Raw genomic sequence first — 26,975 nt, 5'->3', positions numbered from 1 at the left:
GTGAACGTAACGAATACGAATTTATCCAAAGTGACGAATTATCCGAAATAACGAATGCCGCATCTAAATGAATAAAACGTAAAAAAATCATAATGATACCAATAATAATAATAATAAAAACGTTTTATTATTATTTGTTATTAATTTGGTCCGTTCCATTTGTTTAGATGCGGCATTCGTTATTTCAGATAATTCGTAACTTCGGATAAATTCGTATTTGGTATTTCCTTTCAAATTTGGCTGTTAGTGAACGTAAAGAATACGAATTTATCCAAAGCTACGAATTATCTGAAATAACGAATGGCGCATCTAAACAAATGGAACGGAATAAATTAATAATAAATAATAATAATAATAAAAAGTTTTCATTATTATTATTAATATTTATTCTTATTAATTTTTTACGTTTTATTCGTTTAGATGCGGCATTCGTTATTTCGGATCATTCGTAGCTTCGGATAAATTCGTATTCGTTACGTTCACTAACAGCCAAATTTGAAAGGAAATACCAAATACCTATAATTTAATAGTTAGTTATTATTACTTAGTTATCATTTAGAATGTTTGGATTTTCATTCTTTCGGATTTTCTTTCTTATTTTCGGATTTTCGAATTTACAAATTTTTGAATTGCGATCATAACGAATGACCCGGAAAAAAAAAAAAAAAAAAAAAGAAGAAAATGAAAATGAAAACGAAGAGATTTTTCGGCAGTGCACATGTCTAGTTAATAAAAGCTGCAAATTTAAAAATAGAAAGCATTTTTTTTTTTTACATGGTAAAACGTAAGATTTTGATGACTGGGTTACATTCGCTTTAAATGGGACATTCAGGTTAAAATACCAGAAACCAAAAAGAATAAAACACGCCCGCCTACAAAACGCAACAAAAACACCAAAGGCACTCTGAAATCTACTCATTCCTTGAAAAACACTAAATTATTATTTTTTTTTATTTTATTTTTTTACAAAATACGCGTTACATTTATTGTTCCCCATAATATATTGTTCTATATATTATACCAGGCACCAAGGAAGGGGCTTTATATGTTCTAGCAATAAAGAAAAGGCAGTAATGTTCCCGAGCCCACCAGGTAATGAAGCAACAATAGACGTCCACAGCATGCCAATAACGAATGAATTGACGTACGTGAAATCGCCTGATATAATAAAAGAACCTCCTATAAAAAAAAAAAAAAAACAACGCCAAATCCCAAAAAACAAACAAATGAAAAATCAAGCAACTATCAATAGCAAAACAAACAAAAAGAATGAAAGAGAAACAAGCAAAGAAATAAGGCATAGCTCAAACAAAAATATAATATAATAGAAAAAACACAAAAAAAACACCTGACTAAAACACAATACATAGGACCCCGGAGGAGAGTCTGTAACATGTCTATCCGGCCGCAACACTATTATCTATTAAAGGCTTATTGTCTTCAAGGTGACATTTTTATTGTATCATTCTAATGCAGTGGTCTCCAAACTGTGGCCCGGGGGCCAGCTGTGGCCCTTTGCTTGCTTTTATCAGGCCCTTGGGGCACTATTTCATCCACTGATACCAACAATGGGGCATAATCCCCCCCCCCCCCCACTGAGACCAGTGAAGGGGCACAATCCCACCGAATTACACCAACGATGAGGCAAAATGACACCAATGATGGGGAACAACTCCTCCCACCGCCCCCCATGAAAGAGCACAATTCCTCCCAATGAAACCAACAATTGGGCCCAGTGACACCAACAATGGGGCACAATTCCTCCCAATGACACCAACAATGGGGCCCAGTGACACCAACAATGGGGCACAATTCCTCCCAATGACACCAACAATAGGGGCCCAGTGACACCAACAATGGGGCACAATTCCTCCCAATGACACCAACAATGGGGCCCAGTGACACCAACGATAGGGCACAATTTTTCCCAATGACACCAACAATTGGGCCCAGTGACACCAACAATGGGGCACAATTCCTCCCAATGACACCAACAATGGGGCCCAGTGACACCAACGATGGGGCACAATTTTTCTCCAATGACACCAACAATTGGGCCCAATGACACCAACGATGGGGCACAATTCCTCCCAATTACACCAACAATTGGGCCCAGTGACACCAACGATGGGGCACAATTCCTCCCAATGACACCAACAATTGGACCCAGTGACACCAACGATGGGGCACAATTTTTCTCCATTAACACCAACAATTGGGCCCAGTGACACCAACAATGGGGCACAATTTTTCTCCAATGACACCAACAATGGGGCACAATTCCTCCCAATGACACCAACAATTGGGCCCAGTGACACCAACAATGGGGCACAATTCCTCCCAATGACACCAACAATGGGGCACAATTCCTCCCAATGACACTAAAGATGGGGCATTGTTTATTCCCTCTGATGTCAGGACCTTTTCTAAGTCCGGTGGCCACAGTCCGGCACCCCTAATCTCCGAGGGACAGCAAACTTTCAGAACAGGGGGCCAGTTTGGAGACCCCTGATGTGAAGGATGAGGCTGGGTTCACATATGAGGACACAGCAGCTTACAGCAGGGGTCCGGTGCGGCTCCGTTCACCATTTCAGGTCCGATTTCAGATGGAATTTTTAGCTGAATTCGGACCTGAAACGGACCAGAAGACGCACAGGACTATGGTGCAAATCGCAGCGGAGAGAGCCGGCTTCATAGAGAGACAGTCACAATCTCCTGCTGTGCGAAGTGAATGTGGGAAACACCGCATCCAATTCGCACTGGTGTGAACCCAGCCTGATACACTATATCAGCAAAAGTATTGGGACACCTACCTTTACACGCATTGAACTTTAAAGTGGTTTAAACCCACTAAAAAAAACCAAAAAAACACCTGCAAGATAAAGGTGTGCGATGCATACTAGATCATTATGAAATACTCACCTTAGATGGGAGCCCCCACAGCGGTCCCAGCACAAAGCTCCGGATGGTGACATCGCTCCCGGAGTTACTTCTGGGTATCGCGGGCTCCAGCGCTGTGATTGGCCAGAGTCGCATTGCCGAATGTGCGCGGGAGCCACTGGTAATGGCACACTAGGTAAAGCATCGGCACGAACATGCCATCGCTTCAGTGCACATGTGACGATGACATCGGCAATCTCCTAAACCGTGGAGGTCTAGGGGATATCCAGGGTAGCTACAGGTAAGACTTATTATAGGCTCACCTGTAGTAAGAAGTGCTCTGTACAGGTTTACAACCACTGTAATGACATCCCAGTCTTAGTCCGGAGGGTTCAATATTGAGTTGCTCCACCCTTTACAGCTATAACAGCTTCAACTCTTCTGGGAAGGCCGTCCACAAGATTTAGGAGTGTGTCTATGGGAATGTTTGACCATTCTTCCAGAAGAGCATTTGTGAGGTCAGGCACTGATGTTGGATGAGAAGGCCTGGCTAGGAGACTCTAATTCATCCCAAAGGTGTTCTATCAGGTTGAAGTCAGGACTCTGTGCAGGCCAGTCAAGTTCCTCCTCCCCAAACTCGCTCATCCATGTCTTTATGGACCTTGCTTTGGTGCTCCAATACTTTTATTCTTAAAGGAGAATTGTACAAAAAAAACAAGATTGGTTAAACCCACAAGTTTTTTTTTTTTTTTTAACCACTTCTATTCCTTTATATTGGCTTTTGGAATTTACAAATGCAGCAATTTAGAAATCAGATGAAAGGTTTAGCGCTAAAAACATTTTTTGATAGATAAATAGAGCATTTTATATACATCTATATAGATCAGAGCAAAATGAGGGACAAATGAGGAGGAAAGAGGGACAGAGGGACATTACTTCAAATCATGGACAGTCCCTCCATATCAGAGACAGAGGGACATTGCTCCAAATCAGGGACAGTCCCTCCATATCAGGGACAGAGGGACATTGCTCCAAATCAGGGACAGTCCCTCCAAATCAGGGACAGAGGGACATTGCTCCAAATCAGGGACAGTCCCTCCATATCAGGGACAGAGGGACATTGCTCCAAATCAGGGACAGTCCCTCCAAATCAGGGACAGAGGGACATTGCTCCAAATCATGGACAGTCCCTCCAAATCAGGGACAGAGGGACATTGCTCCAAATCAGGGACAGTCCCTCCATATCAGAGACAGAGGGACATTGCTCCAAATCATGGACAGTCCCTCCAAATCAGGGACAGTCCCTGCAAATCAGGGACAGAGGGACATTGCTCCAAATCAGGGACAGTCCCTCCAAATCAGGGACAGAGGGACATTGCTCCAAATCAGGGACAGTCCCTCCAAATCAGAGACAGAGGGACAATGCTCCAAATCAGGGACAGTCCTTTCAAATCAGGGACAGAGGGACAATGCTCCAAATCAGGGACAGTCCCTCCAAATCAGGGACAGAGGGACATTGCTCCAAATCAGGGACAGTCCCTCCAAATCAGGGACAGAGGGACATTGCTCCAAATCAGGGACAGTCCTTTCAAATCAGGGACAGAGGGACAATGCTCCAAATCAGGGACAGTCCTTTCAAATCAGGGACAGAGGGACAATGCTCCAAATCAGGGACAGTTGGGAGCTATGGGAATATGGAACGTTGGGGTAACAAACACTCTGATTGGCTACTATAAATAACACCACTTAGCCGCCATGACTGAGCCGTATGTGTGCTCTGTTCTCTCCAGCAGCGGATTGCTCATAAAACAGCTTTCAAGAAGTTAGTCATAAAAAGGAAAAGGACATATGTTTGCTTTAGCAGAGGAACGAATCATATGGCAACTTCAGACTGATTTTATGACAACCAACTGGGTCTACTTTACAATTTATTAAAGAATGCATCATAATGACGCCTAAAAGCCGACAAATGTTCAGAGATTTACTCGTTATCAATGACCGGGGTCGTTTTTGAATAAAGCAATGCCTCAAAATAACCCCAACCCCAATTTTGTGAAAGAAATACGTGGCTGCGGGAGAGTACCCCTCACCCTTCACCCCCCCCCCAATTCATACAAACCCCACCATGATGAGTCCATAGAGCTCATTCACATGTGCTGCAGGGATTCCTATTCCTCTGAAGAGCAATCCACAGTTGGATCACAGACATGAAATGAATCAAATTGTGACAATTATTACTTCCTGCTCTGTACCTACAGTGGGGTACAGAAAAGAATCACCCCCCCCCCCTCCTTTAAAAAAAAATCACATTTTATTACTTTGCTGCCTGAAATGAAGACAGACACTGTCTTTGTTTTATCCGGTTGTGCAACTTATAACATCCAAGTGAAAGATGGAACATTGACATGTCAGAAAAAAATAAAAAAAAACATATCACTGAGTTGTAAAAATGATCACCCCCTCTTAGAAATGACAATCGGGTGTAGCTAATCACTAGGGTTGTAAAGATACCACTTTTTAAGACCGAGTCCAAGTACCGACACAGTGCTCGCCGATACCGATTACCGATACTTTTTTTTAATGTCATGTGACAGTGGCACTAATATGCAGCCCCGATGACGCGTGAACTGTGTTAGTAGTTTTTTTTTTTTATTCTTATTTTTTTTTTTTACAATGTTTTCTTTTTTTAGGGGCAGGAGAGGTCGAGTGGACAGTGTCAGTGTTTTTTTTTTATTTATTTATTTTTTATTATTTTATATAATTTTACTTTTAAATATTTATTTATTACAATTTTTCCTTTTTTTAAAATTCTTGATTTTTTTATCAACCCTGTTGGGGGGGGGGGGGGGGCTTTGGTGAGATATCAGGGGTCAAAACAGACCCCTGACATCCCCCCTTTGAGACATGGAAAGGGACTGAGGACACAGATTCCTCAGTCCCTTTCTCAGCAGCCTCAGCTGCACTGAAGATGAAGATGACAGGAGACAGCGGCTCCTCTCCATTCATAAACTGAGCCATCGTAAACACAGTTTACTCTGCTCACAGAGGGGGACCAGAGCAGCACAGGGCAGGACTCCGAAGGGGACCAGAACAGCACAGGGGAGGACACAGAAGGGGACCAGAACAGCACAGGGCAGGACTCCGAAGGGGACCAGAGCAGCACAAGGGAGGACACAGAAGGGGACCGGAGGAGGAGCACGGAGGAGGACCGGAGCAGAACGGGGGAGGACACTGAGGGGGACTGGAGGAAGAGCACAGAGGGGGACCCCTTTGACTCTGTTCATTAATAACTGAGCAGAGTAGTGATCACTGACTCTGTCCATTCAGAAAAAGAAGGAGCTGGTAAATGACATATTTACCAGCTCCTTCATACGCTCTCCATCCAGAAAGATCCGGGACATGGGGGGGACCAGAGGGGGACCGGAGCCGCACAGAGTAGGAGCACAGAGGGGGACCGAGTGGTACACAGAAGGGGACCGGAGCAGCATGGAGGAGGACACAGGGGACAGTCAGGGGTGATCAGTGCGGCAGTGGAGGGAGTTACAAGCACCAATCTCCCTGTATAGATTTCAATAAAGCGGCTAACAGCCGCAGGGGAGGGAAGAGGAGAAGCGGCTGTCAGCTGCTTTATTGAAATCTGTACAGGGAGATCAGTGCTTGTAACTCCCTCCACCGCCGCACCGATCACCCCTGACTGCCCAGGTATCGGGTCAAGCATTTGGAGCATTTTGCACCAGTACAAGTACTTGTGCAAATGCTCGGTACTGATACTAGTATCAGTGCAACCCTACTAATCACCTTCCAAATCAGGCACACAAAGCCATTTTACTTTCAACTGTGATCAGCTGCGGTCATTTTGATTAGTTCAGCATGAAAAGAGCTTTCCTGGAGCATTTAAGTCCCTGGTAGTGCAACTGAAGCAAACAATCACCTCTGGGTGGCAAAGCACTGTCACCGGGATCTCTGGGATAAAGTTGTGGACAGGCAGGAGATGGAAAACAATGGAATCATTTGGTGGAGGTGGGGTTATGGTGTGGGGTTGTTGTTCAGGGGTTGGGCTTGGCCTCTTAGTTCCACTAAAGGGGTCTCTTAAGGTGTCAGCATACTAAGGGACCAAGCCCCTGAACAACAACCCCACACCATAACTCTCCCTCCACCAAATGATTTGGACCAGTGCACAAAGAAAGGTCCATAAAGACATGGATGAGCCAGTTTGGGGTGGAGGAACTTGACTGGCCTGCACAGAGTCCTGACCTCAACCCGATAGAACAGAGTTGGTGTGAATTAGAGCGGAGCCTGTGAGACAGGCCTTCTCTACCAACATCAGTGCCTGACCTTACAAATACGCTTCTGGAAGAATGCTCAAACATTCCCATAGACACACTCCTAAACCTTGTGGACAGCCTTCCCAGAAGAGTTGAAGCTGTTATAGCTGCAAAGGTTGGACCAACTCAATTTTGAACCCTACGGACTAAGACTGGGATGCCATTAAAGTTCATGTGCGTGTAAAGGCAGGCGTCCCAATACTTTTGGTAATATAGTGTATTTTATGTTAAGATCAACAACAGTAGGGAAGGCCCGTAAACATTTTGTTACACAGTGACAGTGCCCCATGATCTGTAGTTTTGCCCCTGCTTGGTGGAAAATGTAAAAACAGCAGTTGGATTGTATATGCTGAAAAGGGATACGGCCTAGATAAGATTATGAACTATTGTGTCATCCAGATGGACAATAAACACGTATTTCTGTAATGTTACAGTCTCTGTCGAGCAAGTCCGGCATGTCTGGTATGCATATGGGTTCAGAAAAAAAAGGGCACTTCCTTTCAGAATAAAATAGAAGCATGGAAGCAATTTCCTAGCTGATGAGACTTTCCATAAATCACGAGAATGATGTGCGATTGTTCAGACAATGTTACGGCTGCACAATAGTTTTTAGTGTAACCCTAGGTTAATTGCTGCCATGGCTGGCCACATTTTTGTTTAACGCGTGTCTTAACCTAACTAGTAAAAAATACAGATCTTACCTTTTCCCTTTGTTTCCCACCCCCCACTGTTGGCATGTATAGGCTTGCATGCTATAGAAATAGTCATTGAAAATGTAACCATAGGCGCCTCAGGTAATAGGGTGTGTCACGGTCAGGGGTCATGCTTCGAGATCAGTAGTTATAGCAGCAGCGAGGCTCCCACTGACCAGCTGGATAAGTACAGAAGTAGGTCACCCTGGTGGATTACACAAGCTCTTTTGAGGTGCGGAGTATAAATACTAACCGGTGTTCACCAGAGCTCCTGACGGTGAAGATGGGTTTTGCTGCATGTTAGTACCAGATCACAGTCCTTGGCATCACCCCAGCAGAAGGTGAGGAAGCCGGGGTACAGTAGCAGATATTAGGGATTAAGCAGAAGCATAGTCAGTAAACAAGCCAAAGGTCAGTAACAAGTGGTTGCAGGTTGGATCCAAGCAGAAGCATAGTCGAGGAACAAGCCAAAGGTCAGTAACAAGTGGTTGCAGGTTGGACTCAAGCAGAAACGTAGTCAGTAGACGAGCCAAAGGTCAGTAACAAGTGGTTGCAGGTAAGGATCAAGCAGAATCGTAGTCGAGCAACAAGCCAAAGGTCAATAACAAATGGTTTCAGGTAGGGATCAAGCAGAAGCATAGTCAGTAAACAAACCAAACAAGCCAAAGGTTGGTAACAAGTGGTTGCAGGTTGGATCCAAGCAGAAGCATAGTCAGTAAACAAACCAAACAAGCCAAAGGTTGGTAACAAGTGGTTGCAGGTTGGATCCAAGCAGAAGCATAGTCGAGGAACAAGCCAAAGGTCGGTAACAAGTGGTTGTAGGTTGGATCCAAGCAGAAGCATAGTCGAGGAACAAGCCAAAGGTCGGTAACAAGTGGTTGTAGGTTGGATCCAAGCAGAAGCATAGTCGAGGAACAAGCCAAAGGTCGGTAACAAGTGGTTGCAGGTTGGACTCAAGCAGAAACGTAGTCAGTAGACGAGCCAAAGGTCAGTAACAAGTGGTTGCAGGTAAGGATCAAGCAGAATTGTAGTCGAGCAACAAGCCAAAGGTCTATAACAAATGGTTTCAGGTAGGGATCAAGCAGAAGCATAGTCAGTAAACAAGCCAAAGGTCGGTAACAAGTGGTTGCAGGCTGGACTCAAGCAGAAGCGCAGTCAAGGAACTTGCCAAAGGTCGATAACAAATGGTTGCAGGTAGGGATCAAGCAGATGCGTAGTCAAGGAACTTGGCAAAGGTTGATAACAAATGGATGCAGGTAGGGATCATGCAGAAGTGTAGTCAGTAAACAAGCCAAAGGTCAGTAACAAGTGGTTGCAGGTCGGACTGAAGCAGAAGCGTAGTCGAGGAACAAGCCAAAGGTCGGTAACAAGTGGTTGCAGGTTGGAATCAAGCAGAAACATAGTCAGTAAACAAGACAAAGTTTGATAACAAATGGTTTCAGGTAGGGATCAAGCAGAAGCATAGTCAGTAAACAAGCCAAAGGTCGGTAACAAGTGGTTGCAGGTTGGACTCTGGAAAGTTCCTTGACTTCGCTTCTGCTTGAGTCCAACCTGCAACCACTTGTTATCGACCTTTGGCAAGTTCTTTGGCTTCTGCTTAAGGTCGATAACAAATGGACGCAGGTAGGAATCCAGCAGAAATGTAGTCAAGAAGCCAAAGGTCAGTAACAAGTGTTTGCAGGTTGGACTCAAGCAGAAGCGTACCCAAATTTTCCACTTCTTATTAAGCGATTAAACAGTACTGACTGGCATATTCAAGGCTTTGGATATCTTTTTATATCCTTTTTCCATCTTTGTAAAGTTTCATTACCTTGTTACGCAGGTCTTTTGACTGTTCTTTTCTGCTCCCCGTGGCTCAGTGTCTAGCCTGCTTAGTGATCCATGTGAGAGCTAACAAACTCATTGACTATTTATACACTGACACTAATTGTGATTTAAAAAGCCACAAATGTGGGAAATTAACCTTTAATTGCTATTTTAACCTGTGTGTGCCACCTTCTGTGTCTGTACCAACGCCAAACATTCAAGGGTATGTAAACTTTTTATCAGGGCCATTTGGGTGATTTCTATTATCATTATGATTTTAAAAGGAGCCAAAAAACTATGTGATAATAAATGGCTTCATGTGATTGCTATCCTTGAATAAAAAGACAGTTTTTTGGTATGGTGTGTATGTGTGTGTGTATATATATATATATATATATATATATATATATATATATATATATATATATATATGTGTAATATATGGTGTATTCTTTTTTAGCATCAAGGTGTTGTTGTAGCCTTGCCATTATGGTTTCTTCTGGAATTCGGTGACCCGAGTAATCTATAGAATGCCCCTCTGGAACATTAGGGACATGATTTCCTTCCAAAGACGAATGTCCTGTGTGTGGTCTTATTCTGATGTAGGCGCCCCAGACGACGCTATTTGGGTAAATTCTGTGTACAGAGCACACTGCATATTTCATCAGCTCACGGAGAATTACCGCTGACTGCGGTCTCCTCTGATACCTGACCTTAAAGGACGTTCCAAGGTCACATGATGATCATGAAGAGCCTCGGCTGACTGCAGAACAGGCAGGGTGACCTGTCATTCTGGAGGGAGCTGCCATGTTGCACAGGTGGGGGGATGTTACACATCTTTTGCTTTCATTGATTACAGTGCAAGTCAAGGCAAAATGGGAAAAAAAAGTGTTTGTACACCTCTGTAATACATGCTCTTTCTCCATGTTTGCAAGTACATAAAAATAAATGGTGATGTGCCAAAAATATTGGGTGCTCCTAAATTCCTCTGTGACATGACAACATGGCTCTGAATGCCTAAACATGTGGTGTCAGCCCTGCCTACTACCTAATTCCTAAACGTGGTGTCAGCCCTGCCTACTACCTAATTCCTAAACGTGGTGTCAGCCCTGCCTACTACCTAATTCTTAAACATGTGGTGTCAGCCCTGCCTACTACCTAATTCCTAAACGTGGTGTCAGCCCTGCCTACTACCTAATTCTTAAACATGTGGTGTCAGCCCTGCCTACTACCTAATTCCTAAACGTGGTGTCAGCCCTGCCTACTACCTAATTCTTAAACATGTGGTGTCAGCCCTGCCTACTACCTAATTCTTAAACATGTGGTGTCAGCCCTGCCTACTACCTAATTCCTAAACATGTGGTGTCAGCCCTGCCTACTACCTACTTCTTAAACATGTGGTGTCAGTCCTGCTTTCTACCTAATTCCTAAACATGTGGTGTCAGCCCTGCCTACTACCTAATTCCTAAACAGGTGGTGTCAGCCCTGCCTACTACCTAATTCTTAAACATGTGGTGTCAGCCCTGCCTACTTTGTTTCTGATGGATTACAAGGAACACAGACCTCTCCTCATCTTTTCCCCCTTCCTCATCTCCATAACCCTTCCCACTTATCTCTTTCTGCCACCTTATTTCCATAACCCCTCCTCCTTTCACAAAACATGTTGCAACCAGATTCCCACCTAGAAGCACTGCGAAAGGACTGCTGAATGTGTAAACTCCCCCAGTAACCGCTAGGAGCAGCATTTAAATTCTTAGACACACTGTAATTTCCCAAGCGTGGATGCCGGGCCATTCATAAAGTACAGCATCTTTTTTTTTTTTTAAATTGCATTTGAAAAACCGCTGTGCAAATACCGTGTCACATAAAATATTGCAACATCCACCAATTTGTTCTCTAGGGCCTCTGCTTTAAAAAAAAAATATAGAATGTTTGGGGGTTCTAACAAATTTTGTTTGCATGTAACAATCAGTATTTTTTGCTAGAAGAGTGTAAATAAAAAAGGCTTGGAGCTGAAGTGGATATATATATAATTATTTAATTTATATTAATATAAATAATCATAAAAAATATAAATATATATATATATATATAGTGTGTATATATATATATATATATATATATATATATATATATATATATATATATATATATATATATATATACATATATATATATTTACACACACACCTTGTATGACCCCTTATGTTGATAATTGCAATCAATTGGGATTAGAACATTTTAGGGCAATAAATGATACAGTCATAGTAAAATAAAAACCAAACCTCCCAACTGTCCCTGATTTCGAGGGACTGTCCCTGATTTGGAGCAATGTCCCTCAGTCCCTCTTTCCTCCTCATTTGTCCCTCATTTTGCTCTGATCTATATAGATGTGTATAAAATGCACTTTTTATCTTTCAAAAAGTGTTTCCCAGCGCTAAACCTTTCATCTGATTTCTAAATTGCTGCATTTGTACATTTTGAAAAGCCAATATAAAGGAATAATAGTGGTAAAAAAAAGCACTAGTGGATTGAATTAACCTTTTTTTTTTGTGGTTAATTCTCCTTTAAGGGGGTGTGGCAGGGGGTGTGTCCTATGCCTGCATACATTTGTTAGTAGGTGTCCCTCATTCCCATTTTATCATTTTATCTTTCAAAAAGTGTTTCCCAGCGCTAAACCTTCCATCTGATTTCTAAATTGCTGCATTTGTGCATTTTGAAAAGCCAATATAAAGGAATAGTAGTGGTAAAAAAAAGCCCTTGTGGATTTAATTAACCTTTTTTTTTTTTGGTTAATTCTCCTTTAAGGGGGCGTGTCCTATGCCTACATACATTTGTTAGATAGGTGTCCCTCATTCCCATCTCAAAATGTTGGGAGGTGTGTAAAAACATGTGGTGTCAGCCCTGCCTACTACCTAATTCCTAAACATGTGGTGTCAGCCCTGCCTACTATATTTCTGATGGATTACAAGGAACACAGACCTCTCCTCATCTTTTCCCCCTTCCTCATCTCCATAACCCTTCCCACTTATCTCCTTCTGCCACCTTATTTCCATAACCCCTCCTCCTTTCACGTAACATGTTGCAACCAGATTCAGCAGTCCTTTCACAGTGCTAGGTGGGAATGTGCAACCTCCCCCCCCCAGTAACCACTAGGAGCAGCGTTTAAATTCTAGACACACTGTAATTTTCCAAGCGTGGATCTGGAGCCATTCATAAAGTACGGCATTTATTGCGTTTCCGTGAGTGGAGACGCCGGCTGCACAATGCCTGGATGACAATGGGAAGCCAATGAGCAGATGGGTTTTACCCTGAGGGGGGAGACGGAATAGACATTTCCAAGCATTTGGCAGCAGGCTGAGCACCCCATTAGCACCAATCAGAGGGCTGTTCTATCAATTGGGTTCTATTTATAGAGCCGATACAATGTATCAATCCAGAATAATAATGTTACTCTGTGACCTTGCTGCTTCCTTGTTTGGGGTGACTCCTGGAAGTCATGTAATGATCCTTCCTTCAGTCTGTGGGATCATCAGCCCACCTTTCTTGGCAGTAACCTTCACAGCTAAGTTTAGAATCCCCCAGCAGGCTTTACACTATACAAAAAATAGAAAAAAAATTCAATTTACAGCCAAGCAAGCAGGCAGAACTGGATGAGCAATGCTTGGTGCTCTGTAACCATGCAGCATCTGCACAACCATGGCAACCGGAGGAAAGGAGAGAATATTTAGGGAATACAAGCCTTACCTAGCGCAGACTCTTTAATATTACTCTGCTCAGTGGATGAGGCTCACAAACCGGCAAAAAACGAGGAACGCCAGTTCAATAGGCCAATCTTTTTTTTTTTTTTTTTGTCCCGCATTCTGCAGTCAGGTTAGAATGATAAAGTTGCCAAAAAAAAAAAAGTAGATGAATCGAAATGATTTTTTTCTGGAGAGTACTCCTGACATGACCATCCCACTGCTAAGTCACTGCTGCAGACACACAAAATTCCATTTGGGTTGATGTAGAGATGGAGGAGGAGGGGGGGGGGGGGGGGGGGAGACGGGAGTGCCACCTTGTGGTCGTTTCTGATTTTGCAATAGCTAGGAAATTAAAGCCCAACTCCAGGGATGTCTGAAAATGCAGCCTCAATGCAAAGGTTAACTCCTCGTTTAGGTGTACAGGGCATGGAAAAAAAGTAGATTTACTTACCTGATCCTCTCCTCCTCTATGCTGCTAGGCTGGTTCCTGCTGCATCTTCTCACCCCACGCTTCAGTGGTCTAAGGTCCTGATGTCATCAAGACTGACGCAGGATCCATAGCCCTGCATTGGATGTGAGGACGCTGGCAGACAGCATTCCCCAGTGCTCTTTAGAGAGGCTGAGGATCAGGAAGTAAGAATGGATTTACTCCTCTCTAAGCCTAAATGGGCAAATAGTTGTTGCAAAGATTTAGCTGGCTAGTGTTCTGTGAGCATAGAGTGTATTATCTTAGTCATATGCTGTGTTGAGTTTGCTCCAGAAGGATATGCTAGAAAAACATTCTGTGTTAAAGAGGAACTTCGCCCCCTATGTGCTCATTTCTGCTTCAGTTGCATGTTCTTCCTCCTCCAGACATAGGTTCTTCCTCCCCTAGCCACAGGGCCTTTCTCCAATAGCCTCAATGTCTTCCACCTCCAGCCACAGGTCCTTCCTCCTCCAGCTGCAGGGCCTTCCTCCACTAGTCACAAGTTCTTAAATCTCCAGCCACAGGTTCTTCCCCCTCCAGGCACGGGTCCTTTCCTCTCCAGGTCAGGGCCTTCCACCTCCAGCCACAGGTTATTTCACCTCCAGCCACAGGTTCTTCCAACACCAGTCACAGGTTCTTCTCCCTCAAGCAACAGGTTCTTCCCCCTAAAGCCACAGATTCTTCCCGCTCTTCCCCCTCCAGCTACAGGTCCTTCCCCTTCCAGCTACAGGTCCTTCCCCTTCCAGCCACAGGTCCTTCCCCTTCCAGCCACAGGTCCTTCCTTCTCCAGCCACAGGTCCTTCCTTCTCCAGCCACAGGTCCTTCCTCCTTTAGCCACAGGTCCTTCCTCCTTTAGCCACAGGTCCTTCCTCCTTTAGCCACAGGTCCTTACCTTTAGCCACAGGTCCTACCTCCTTTAGCCATAGGTCCTTCGTCCTTCAGCCACAGGTTTTTCCTCCTCCACCCACAGATCCTTCCTCCTCCACCCACAGGTCCTTCCTTCCTCCAGCTACAGGTCCTTCCTCCTCCAGCCACAAATCCTTCCTCCTCCAACCAGAGGTCTTTCCTCCTCCAGCTACAGGTCCTTCCTCCTCCAGCTACAGTTCCTTTCTCCTCCAGCTACAGGTCCTTTCTTCTCCAGCTGCAGGGCCTTCCTCCACTATCCACAAGTTTTTCCACCTCCAGTCACAGGTCCTATCTCCTCTAGCCACAAGTATTTCCTCCTCCAGCCACAGGTCTTTTCTCCTCCAGCTGCAGTGCCTTCTTCCACTAGCCACAAATTATTCCACCTCCAGCCACAGGACCTTCCCTCTTCAGCCACAGGTCCTTTTTTCTTCAACCACAGGTTTTCCTCCTCCAGCTGCAGGTTCTTTCTCCAGCCACAGGTCCTTTCTCCAGCCACAGGTCCTTTCTCCAGCCACAGGTCCTTTCTCCTCTAGCCACAAGTCTTTCCTCCTCCAGCCACAGGTTCTTGCTCCTCCAGCTGTAGGGCCTTCCTCCTGCAGCCACAGATCTTTTCTCCTCCACCTCCAGCCACAGGACCTTCCCTCTTAAGCCACAGATCCTTTTTTCTTCAACCACAGGTTTTTCTCCTCCAACTGCAGGTTCTTTCTGCAGCTATAGGTCCTTTCTCCTTCACCCACAGGTCCTTTCTCCTCCAGCTGCAGGGCCTTCCACTTCCAGTCACAGGTTCTTCCCCCTTCAGCCACAGGTCATTCCTTCTCCAGCCACAGGTTCTCCCCCCTTCAGCCACAGGTCCTTTCTCCTTCAGCCACAGGTCCTTTCTCCTCCAGCTGCAGGGCCTTCCACCTCCAGTCACAGGTTCTTCCCCCTTCAGCCACAGGTCATTCCTTCTCCAGCCACAGGTTCTCCCCCCTTCAGCCATAGGTCCTTTCCCCTTCAGCCACAGGTCCTTTCTCCTCCAGCTGCAGGGCCTTCCACTTCCAGTCACAGGTTCTTCCCCCTTCAGCCACAGGTCATTCCTTCTCCAGCCACAGGTTCTCCCCCCTTCAGCCACAGGTCATTCCTTCTCCAGCCACAGGTTCTCCCCCCTTCAGCCACAGGTCCTTTCTCCTTCAGCCACAGGTCCTTTCTCCTCCAGCTGCAGGGCCTTCCACCTCCAGTCACAGGTTCTTCCCCCTTCAGCCACAGGTCATTCCTTCTCCAGCCACAGGTTCATTCTCCTCCATACACAGGTCTTTCCTCCTCCAGCCACTGCTCCTTTCTCCTTCAGCGACAGGTTCTTCCTCCTCCAGCCACAATGACAAAAATGATGGGGCACAAATCCTTCCAATGACACCAAAGATGGGGCACAATTCCTCCCAATGACACCAAAGCTGGGGCACAATTCCTCCCAATGACACCAAAGACCGGGCACAATTCCTACAACTGACACCAAAGATGGGGTACTGTTTTTTTCCCACTGACGTTGGCACCTTTTCTACTCTCAATGGCCACAGTCCGGCCCCCCTAAATTTTGGACTGGCTCTTTGTTCAGAAAATTTGGAGACCCCTGCTATAGACTGTCCAGTGATGGGGGTCACTGAAGATTGTGCAGTTTAATGACATCAAGAAAAGGCGATCATTTGGCGCCAGCACAGACTGTGGTGCTCTGGATTACCAGTTATGAAAAAGCACCAAGCTGAGAAGTGAGACAATCGATGTTCTGATTTATTTAAAGTACCGCAAGCTATTATTGTATACGAGTAAAGTTTTTATGCTTTTATAAGTAACCTATTCCACACACAGTAGATCTAATAAGGTATAGCACCATGCAATACGTGGGTGCTTTATAAACAAAGAACAGCCTGATAATTATCTCTAACAGGAAGACGTCCTGATTCCTGAAGGTGAAATGTGTGAAGCAATGCATGTAATTGTTCTGCAGCAGTTGCTTGGTGACATTGCAGATGTACTGTCATTTACGGAGGAGGAGGACAAAGATTTAAGTCATGACACAGGGAGCTTAATTCCATAATACTCATTTTGCTCACGACGCTTCGCCAGCTGGCGAACAAAGTTTTGCAGCGTTTTTCATCTTGAATTTTTGTTTTAGTTTTAAATTTCCTATAAAATGTATTTTGTTAAAACACTACAAACATCAAAACTTTAGATAAAATTCCCTTTTTTTAATTGTTTTTATTACTGGGACAGCTAAGCAGCATGACAGCATTTTAAAGCTGAACTCCTGCCAAAAATGTTTAAAGTGTAACTCCAACAATTATATGTTTGCAAACATTGGGCCAGCTTGGCACGATGTAAGAATCTCCACTCACCGGTCACTTTATTAGGTACACCTTGCTCGTACCGGGTTGGACCTACTTTGCGTTCAGAAGTGCCTACATTACATAGTAGGTGAGGTTGAAAAAAGACACAAGTCCATCAAGTCCAACCTATGTGTGTGATTTTATGTCATTATTACTTTGTATATTCCTGTATTTTGCAGTCGTTCAGGTGCTTATCTAATAGTTTTTTTAAATTATCGATGCCCCCCGCTGAGAACACCGCCTGTGGAAGGGAATTCCACATCCTTGTCCTCTTACAACCCTCTACGCAGTTTAAGGTTAAACCTCTTTGATTCTAATTTTAATGAGTGGCCACGAGTCTTGTTAAACTCGCTTCCACAAAAAAGTTTTATCCCTATTGTGGGGTCACCACTACAGTATTTGTATATTGAAATCATATCCCCTCTCAAGCGTCTCTTCTCCAGAGAGAATAAGTTCAGAGCTCACAACCTTTCCTCATAACTAAGATCCTCCAGACCCTTTATTAGCTTTGTTGCCCTTCTCTGGACTCGCTCCATTTCCAGTACATCCTTCCTGAGGACTGGTGCCCAGAACTGGACAGCATACTCCAGGTGCGGCCGGACCAGAGTCTTGTAGAGTGGGAGAATTATCACTTTATCTCTGGAGTTAATCTCTTTTCTAATGCATGCCAATATTCTGTTTGTTTTGTTAGCAGAAGCTTGGCATTGCATGCCATTGCTGAGCCTATCATCTACTAGGACCTCCAGGTCCTTTTCCATCCTAGATTCCCCCAGAGGTTCTCCCCCCAGTGTATAGATTACATTCATATTTTTGCCACCCAAATCCCAAATGCATTATTTTACATTTTTCTACATTGAACCTCATTTGCCATGTAGTTGCCCACCCCATTAATTTGTTGAGATCTTCTTGCAAGGTTTCCACGTCCTGCGGAGAAGTTATTGCCCTGCTTAGCTTAGTATCGTCTGCAAATACAGAGATTGAACTGTTTACCCCATCCTCCAGGTCGTTTATGAACAAAATAAATAGGATTGGTCCCAGCACAGAACCCTGGGGAACCCCACTACTCACCCCTGACCATTCTGAGTACTCCCCATTTATCACCACCCTCTGAACACGCCCTTGTAGCCAGTTTTCAATCCATGTACTCACCCTATGGTCCATGCCAACGGACCTTATTTTGTACAGTAAACGTTTATGGGGAACTGTGTCAAATGCTTTTGCAAAATCCAGATACACCACGTCTACGGGCCTTCCTTTATCTAGATGGCAACTCACCTCCTCATAGAAAGTTAATAGATTGGTTTGGAAAGAACGATTCTTCGTGAATCCATGCTGATTACTGCTAATGATGCCATTTTCAGTACTAAAATCTTGTATATAGTCCCTTATCATCCCCTCCAAGAGTTTACATACTATTGATGTTAGGCTAACTGGTCTGTAATTCCCAGGGATGCATTTTGGGCCCTTTTTAAATATTGGTGCTACATTGGCTTTTCTCCAATCCGCTGGTACCATTCCAGTCAGTAGACTGTCAGTAAAAATTAGGAACAATGGTCTGGCAATTACTTGACTGAGTAACCTAAGTACCCTCGGATGCAAGCCATCTGGTCCTGGTGATTTATTAATGTTAAGTTTCCCAAGTCTAATTTTAATTCCGTCCTCTGTTAAGCATGGAGGTGCTTCCTGTGATGTGTCATGAGGATAAACACTGCAGTTTTGGTTACTGAAGCCCCTCGATTCCCTTGTGAAGACTGAGGAGAAGAATAAATTCAACACCTTTGCCATCTCTCTATCCTTGGTAATCAGATGTCCTTCCTCATTCTTTATGGGGCCAATATGGTCTGTCCTCCCTATTTTACCGTTTACATACTTAAAGAATTTCTTGGGATTTTTTTTTGCTCTCCTCCGCTATGTGTCTTTCATGTTCTATCTAGCCGCCCTAACTGCACCCTTACATTTTTTGTTGCATTCTTTATAAAGTTTGAATGCTGATGATGATCCCTCAACCTTGTATTTTTTGAAGGTCTTCTCTTTTGCTTTTATATGCATTTTTACATTGGCGTTAAGCCATCCAGGACTTTTGTTCGCTCTTTTAAATGTATTACCCAATGGGATGCATTGGCTAATGCCCTTATTTAATATGCTCTTAAAGCGAACCCATCACTCCTCCGTGTTCTTTGTTTCTAATATTTTATCCCAATTTATATCTTCTAGCAAGGTTCGTAGTTTAGGGAAGTTTGCTCTTTTGAAATTCAGTGTCTTTGTATTTCCCTTATGTTTCTGTGTAATTTATACTGAAGCCAATAGACCTGTGATCGCTGTTTCCTAAATTGCCCCGTATTTCCACATTCTTGATCAGGTCTGTATCATTGGTAATCAGTAGATCTAGTAATGTTTTCAGTAGGGTGGCACAGTGGTGTAGTGGGTAGCACTCTCACCTAGCAGTAAAAAGGGTCGCTGGTTCGAATCCCAACCACGACACTACCTGCCTGGTGTTTGCATGTTCACCCTGTGCCTGCGTGGGTTTCCTCTGGGTACTCCGGTTTCCTCCCACCCTCCAAAGACATGCTGGTAGGTTAATTGGCTTCTGACCAAAAAATTGTCCCAAGTATATGAATGTGAGTTGGGGACCCTAGATTGTAAGCTCCTTGAGGGTAGGGACCGATGTGAGTGTGCAATGTATGTGTGGAGCGCTGGTCTACTATGTAATTTGATCAAAGGCCACCAAGGCCCACTCTTTCATAACAACAAGCGCTGTGCAATTTGATGGCACTATATGGGTACCTTAAATAAATAGTAATAATAGATGAGCATCTTAATGAGACACAATGTATAGGGATATGGACAATTGTAAACATGCACCCACACTCACTCAGGTTGAACTGGATGGACTGGTGTCTTTATTCAACCTTACTAACTATGTAACTATGTTTCATTTCTAGTTGGTGTGTCTACCATCTGACCCATGAAATTGTCTTGCAAGACATTTAGGAACTGGTGAGTCTTATGCCCCGTACGCACGGTCGGACATTGATCGGACATTCCGTCAACAAAATCCATGGATTTTTTCTGACGGATGTTGGCTCAAACTTGTCTTGCATACACACGGTCACACAAAGTTGTCGGAAAATACGATCATTCTGAACGCGGTGACATAAAACACGTACGTCGAGACTATAAACGGGGCAGTAGCCAATAGCTTTCATCTCTTTTATTTATTCTGAGCATGCGTGGCACTTTGTGCGTCGGATTTGTGTACACACGATCGGAAATTCCGACAACGGATTTTGTTGTCGAAAAATTTTATAGCCTGCTCTCAAACTTTGTGTGTCGGAAAATCCGATGGAAAATGTGTGATGGAGCCTACACACGGTCGGAATTTCCGACAACAAGGTCCTATCACACATTTTCCATCGGAAAATCCGACCGTGTGTACGGGGCATTAGTCTGGGCAGAGGGAACCACGCATTCGTCTATGTCTGGATAATTAAAATCCCCCATTATGATAACACTTTCCATCCTTGCTGCTAATCCAAATTGTGATGTGGTGGAGGAATTGTACCTGGAGTACTGAGTGATACACATTGGTGGATTTATTGATAATTCAAGATTGCACATAGAGGTACAAACGATTGTTTCATGTTCAGCCCTGGAAGATTTGGTTGCTGAATGACCGGGCCTTTTTTTTGCAATTCGGCACTGCGTCGCTTTAACTGACAATTGTGCGGTCGTGCGACGCTGCACCCAAACAAAATTGACATCCTTTTTTTCCCACAAACAGAGCTTTCTTTTGGTGGTATTTGATAATCTCTGCGGGTTTTAATTTTTTGCGCTATAAACAAAAAAGAGCGCCAATTTTGAAAAAACACAATATTTTGTACTTTTTGCTATAATAAATATCCCCCTTTTTTTTTTTTAAGCAATTTTTTTTTCTTAGTTTAGACCGATATGTATTCTTCTACATATTTTTCATAAAAAAATCGCAATAAGTGTATATTGATTGGTTTGCGCAAAAGTTATAGCATCTACAAAATAGGGGATAGATTTATAGCATTTTTATTATTATTTTTTTTTACTAGTAATGGTGGTGATCTGCAATTTTTATCAGGACTGCGACATTATGGCAGACACATCGGACACTTTGACACATTTTTGGGACCATTGTCATTTATACAGTGATCAGTGCTATAAAAATGCACAAAAATGTCACTGGCAGGGAAGGGGTTAACACTAGGGGGCGATCAAGGGGTTAATTGTGTTCCCTATGTTTGTTCTAACTGAAGGGGGAGGGGACAGACTAGAGGAAATGACAGATCGTGATTCCTAGCTATTAGGAACTCACAATCTGTCTCTCCTCACAGAACAGAACAGGGATTTGTGTGTTTACACACACGCACGTTCCTGTTCTGCCTCTCATGCCCGTGATCACTCGTGGTCGGCGGTCATCGCGACCGTCGGCCACGAGCATCGGCACCCCCGCAATGCAGCGGCAACGCGCGCCTGCTATCCCGCTTAGAGGAGCCGACTTATAGCTACGACGACTCGCGGGATCGTGCCGACCTGCCGCAGTATAATGACGGCGGCTGGTCGGCGAGCGGTTAAATGACTCGATTTACAAATTACATTTTTTTCTACTTTGGTATTATGGACTATTATGATTTGTTTTAAAACCGTAGAACTAAGATTCTTTCCCTGCTCTATACAGTGTGATATTTTTGTACAGCTGTATCCAGGACAACGGTCAGTTTAGTTTTATCTTACATTATTTAGAGGGTGGAGCGTGAAGAAACTATAGACTAAAGAAGAAAAACAAAGATAAAAATAAATTTATTAAAGAACAACTCCGGGCACGCTGGATCCCTGAATCAGCTGGAGGAAGGTGTCATAATGTGCATTTTACTGTAGGTCTATGCCCATCAGAACTTTGAGAGCTGCCATGCTAGCACACGTTGTAAGGTCTGTTCTAGAAGTCTAATGGTGGCCATATATCTGTATCTGTGATCGGTCTAGGTACCAGAAATCACCAACGAGTAATTCATCATCAGTTGTATTGACAATATTGTTCCAAGCTTTGTGATCGGCTGAAAATATTGATCGAAAATATAATTTATCAGTTATAAATCTCAAGGACCTCATCTGATCGCTCGGTTCTCTGGGCTCCCTGAGCAGAGAGCTGGTGACTGTCAGTCACCGCTCTCTGCTCTGTCCCCCCCCCCGATCACTGGAGTGCTGGGCTGTTGAGGGGGCTAGAACGGCTGGCTCAGACTCTCAGTGGCTCGCTGAGAGGCTGAGCCAGGTGGCGGTTCAGGCATGTGGGCAGATCTTGACCATTTGGTTGCGATCTTTCCCAAGCCTGGACCGGCTCTGTGACTTCAGCCCGCTGTCTGCTGAAAACGGGTCACAGAAGTGCAGAACCAACTGCAGTCCTGTGATTCATAGGAGAAGTACAGCCAAACGAGGTTTGGACATTCTTCTCCATTAAAAAATGTCTTATGCCGCGTACACACTGAGGACTTTTCGACCGGACTGGTCCAACGGACTTTCGATGGACGTTTGAACGAATGGACTTGCCTACACACGATCACACCAAAGTCCAACGGATTCGTACGTGATGACATACGACCAGACTAAAATATGGAAGTTGATAGCCGGTAGCCAATAGCTGCCCTAGCGTGGGTTTTCGTCCATCGCACTAGCATACAGACAAGCGGATTTTTCAACCGGACTCGAGTCCATCGGACAAATTTGAAACATGTTTCAAATCTAAAGTCCATCATTTTTTTGACTGAAAAAGTCAGCTGCAGGTCCGATGGAGCCCACACATGGCCGATTGTCCGCCGGATTCGGTCCATCGGACCAGTCTGGTCGAAAAGTCCGCTCGTGTGTACACGGCATTAGTTCAGCCATTCTCAACCACTGTTTCATGGAACCCCAGGGTTCCTCCAGAGATTGCTAGGGGCTAGGGGTTTCTTGAGCTAGTGCTGACTGACCTCCCATTTGATGGTTTCTGCATAGCTTCAGGGACAATACCACTTGCCAAAGTCAGCAAATGAAGGAGCATCCTCCAGAGATTGCTAGGGCCAAGCCTGTGCTTAACCTGGGTTGGGTGAGTGATTCAGGGAGGGCTGGTATGACTCATTAGGCAGCATCTCTGGTGCGTCCTCCTACTTCTGTAACTTGCTGGAAACTTCCAGAAGAATGGGAGGGAGGTTAGGAGGAGCTGCCTGGAGTATTTACCAGTGCCCTGACCAATCCCCAACAGATGTGTTGGCAGGGGGCAGGCCCCCTCAAATACTCAGGGTCAGCCCAGCTGGGCAGGAGAGTATGGGTGGAAGTTGGAGATTGAGGGTAACCCCTTAGTCTAGGGGGGGGAGTGACCCCGGGTCTGGAAGCTTGGGTGAATGAGGGATCTTCTGAAAGCCCAAAGAGGAAACAATCTGTGGCACAGGAGCAGGTGCGAGGACAGCAGGAGCCAGTGAGCACATCCAGGAGATCTCCAAGGAGAAGACAGCCAGGTGGGCTGGTGAGTGTTACAGTCGAGGAGGACGAAGAGGCAGCCTAAAGAGGACTTGCTGAGAGCAGTCTGAGATGAAGGACTGTGGAAGATTAGCTAGGAGGGCTGGAGAAGGGCGCAGCTGTAGCCAGGTAGGCTTGCAGTGTCTGAAGAGGTGGTGCTGGGATCAGTAGCCACAGGACAGCTGGGCAATAGGACTTTGCTACACTACCAAAGGGACCCACGGTCCCTGCCTGTAAAGGACATTTGCTGAAATCTGACTGAGCCCTATTGTCAGATCACCTAACAGTGTGCCAGCTGGTCTTGGGAGTTTCAAGCAAGTGTTCTGCTGGAGGAAGCTGAGAAATGCATATGTAGCGCTGGTAGATTTTTAATCTACCGCTGATAGGTAAATCTTGTGGATTACTTGTTAGAGGAAGTTAGATTTGCCTCTGTTCCAGCTTGGCTGAGTTGCGTGTAGTTCCACACTGTGCCGGTGGGTGTCGTTGTCGGCATGGGCTGGTGTTGGAAAGGCAACGTGTTGAAGCGTATGAGTGCTCCTCTGTCCCGGAGACAACTCGGTGGAGGTGGTCCTCTGAGTTGCATTCTGGGAGAGGGTATTTATGGTACAGACGCCATGTTTAGGGGTTCGTTTTCAGCCACCTCCTGGCCGACAGGTATGCGTTAAGAGTACCACTTCATGGTCCTCCGTTCCGGAGGCCCACGTTGCTGCGGCGTGTGGGTGGGCCCAGAAGCCTGTCTGGGGCTTACTACAGCAGCAGAGGAATGGTCCTGAGCTGTCTATCCTGAGTGAAGAAGCTACCGAGGAGATCCCAGGGGAGGACCCGTCATGGAAGGATCATGCGTGGTGCTGGTCTGGAGAGGGGCCTGGTGACTCGGTTGGAGGACGTATCCTGAAGTAATCTTACTGCATAGTACTGCCAGGTAGGCTTAAAGGTTCAAGTACTGTGTCTGGCATTCGTTGCAAACCAATACATCCTGTGGCAGAGGATCGTACGGGTTTTATTCCAAACAAGTCTGTGGCAGAGACTTTTGTTCGTGCTACGTACTGGCTGCTAGGCAAGTGAGAGAGGCCTACCCAAAGATTGAATCCTACAAGGGGAGTGCATTCAGCTACAAGTGTTCAATTCCAAAGAATGTTCTAAAGAATACTAAGGAAAGGTATTTGAGCTTCCCTGCAACTTTCCTTCTGCCTCTTTCCTGCTACTTCCTTTATTACTTGTTCATTAAAGCATTGGAAAATATACTCAAGTGTTTGGTGCTTATATCGTCCAGAGGTAAACTCAACGGGACCCTAGACCCAGTGCCGGTGAAACAGAGGTATCAAGAATGAAGGTAACAGCCCGCTTTAAACCAGCAGCTCCACCGAGAGTTAGTGCTACACATACATAGTCTGTATAGAAGAAGTTGTTCCTGGACAGTTCTACCAAAGTCAAGTGGGCATCCCGTAATACCCTTTACCCCATCCATGTTCACTACCCCTAATAAATATACAATAATAAATATACAAAAAAACAAAGCTGCAAGCACTGTTTCCTGAATTAAGAGCGCTGTGGAAATTCTGTGTGCCTGGCTGTGCAGGGTGGGGGGAACCCTTGTTCATCAGGCGCTCCTGTGGGGGTAGCGCTACACATATATTGGGGCATTCTCACCACTGACCACCATTGTAAGGGACATTCTTTTCACTGAACACCAATGAGGGGCATTCTTCCAACTGACCCCCAATGTAAGGAGCATTGTTCCAACTGACCCCCAATGTAAGGAGCATTCCTCCCACTGACAACCAATGTAAGGAGCATTCTTCCCACTGATCACCAATGTAAGGAGCATTCTTCCCACTGACCACCAATGTAAGGAACATTCTTCCCACTGGCCACCAATGTAAGGAGCATTCTTCCCACTGGCCACCAATGTAAGGAGCATTCTTCTCACTGACCACCAATGTAAGGAGCATTCTTCCAAATGACCACCAATGTAAGGAACATTCTTCCCACTGATCACCAATGTAAGGAGCATTCTTCCCACTGACCACCAATGTAAGGAGCATTCTTCCCACTGATCACCAATGTAAGGAACATTCTTCCCACTGACCACCAATGTAAGGAACATTCTTCCCACTGACCACCAATGTAAGGAGCATTCTTCCCACTGATCACCAATGTAAGGAGCATTCTTCTCACTGATCACCAATGTAGATGTAGCACACCTCCCAACATTTTGAGATGGGAATGAGGGACACCTATCAGCAAAAGTATGCAGGCATAAGACACACACCCCTTGCCACACTCCCTTAAAGGAGAATTGTACAAAAAAAACAAGATTGGTTAAACCCACAAGTGCTTTTTTTACCATTACTATTCTTTTATATTGGCTTTTGGAATTTACAAACGCAGCAATTTAGAAATCAGATGAAAGGTTTAGCGCTGGAAAACACTTTTTGATAGATAAATAGTGCATTTTATATACAATTATATAGATCAGACCAAAATGGGGACAGATGAGGAGGAAAGAGGGACAGAGGGACATTGCTCCAAATCAGGGACAGTCCCTCGAAATCAGGGACAGTTGGGAGCTATAGATGTAGCACCCTGGTGTTTAGGCAGGGTTACTAACAAATTTAGGTCCTCTGGTATGCTGGTCGCTTTGTGTCCATTGTGGACTAAAAATGCTTTTATGACTGATTTGTTTGTGTATACATCTACATATTAATAAACCTCACTTGGTAATGCGCAAGGTTGGTGCGCCATCATTTCATTCTTTTACATTATTTCCATTGGGTTCCCACCGACGATCAGCAAGTCCTGTGTGTTTACCTGGAGCCATAGAGATCCTGGGCATCACCCTTCAGCGCAGGAGATTATTTTTTTTTTTTGCAAAGCAGCACTTGCATGTTTTCTGGGTGCTGAGCGTCAGAACGGCGTCCAATACGTGACGGGGCACCATAAAATAACATGGAACTCGAGCGCTGAACCGCTCTTTCTTCAAATTGGTCAGAGGTGAACAGGGGCCTATTGCCTCCTCTGGGCCTCGTTCACAACTGGCCACTTTTGTGCTGTGCTAAAACACGCCACCTCAGCACATCAAAAGCACAAGTACAATATTCCCCCTTAAATGCCAGGTAACTTCCCACATCCCTGTGCTGCATATTTAAAAAGTCCTGCTTGCTTCAGTGACCTTTTTGAAAAGCGCAGCAAGAACGCACCTTCCGTTATAATCAATAAAAGTGCACCAAAAAAAGCACCAAAATAATCCAAAAAAACACCCGTTTTGCTGCGCTTTCGAA

The 26,975-nt window shown here is 44.7% G+C and overlaps 1 protein-coding gene across 1 annotated transcript in view; it reads right to left on the bottom strand.

The window, feature by feature from the left end:
• LOC141108500 (dual specificity protein phosphatase 6-like) overlaps positions 1–13,660 on the bottom strand; it is a 192,574-nt gene extending 178,914 nt beyond the window's left edge. Inside the window, exon 1 of the mRNA XM_073600166.1 lies at positions 13,451–13,660. The gene's annotated coding sequence lies outside the window, so the exon portion shown is untranslated. The remainder of the gene's footprint in view (positions 1–13,450) is intronic.
• Between the last annotated feature and the right edge of the window lie 13,315 nt (positions 13,661–26,975).

This window comes from Aquarana catesbeiana, linkage group LG09 (assembly GCF_042186555.1).
Source record: "Aquarana catesbeiana isolate 2022-GZ linkage group LG09, ASM4218655v1, whole genome shotgun sequence".
In the NCBI taxonomy this organism is placed as follows: Eukaryota; Metazoa; Chordata; class Amphibia; order Anura; family Ranidae; genus Aquarana; species Aquarana catesbeiana.
The sequence above is the reverse complement of the archived record's forward strand: the minus strand, read 5'-3'. Positions and strand labels throughout refer to the sequence as shown.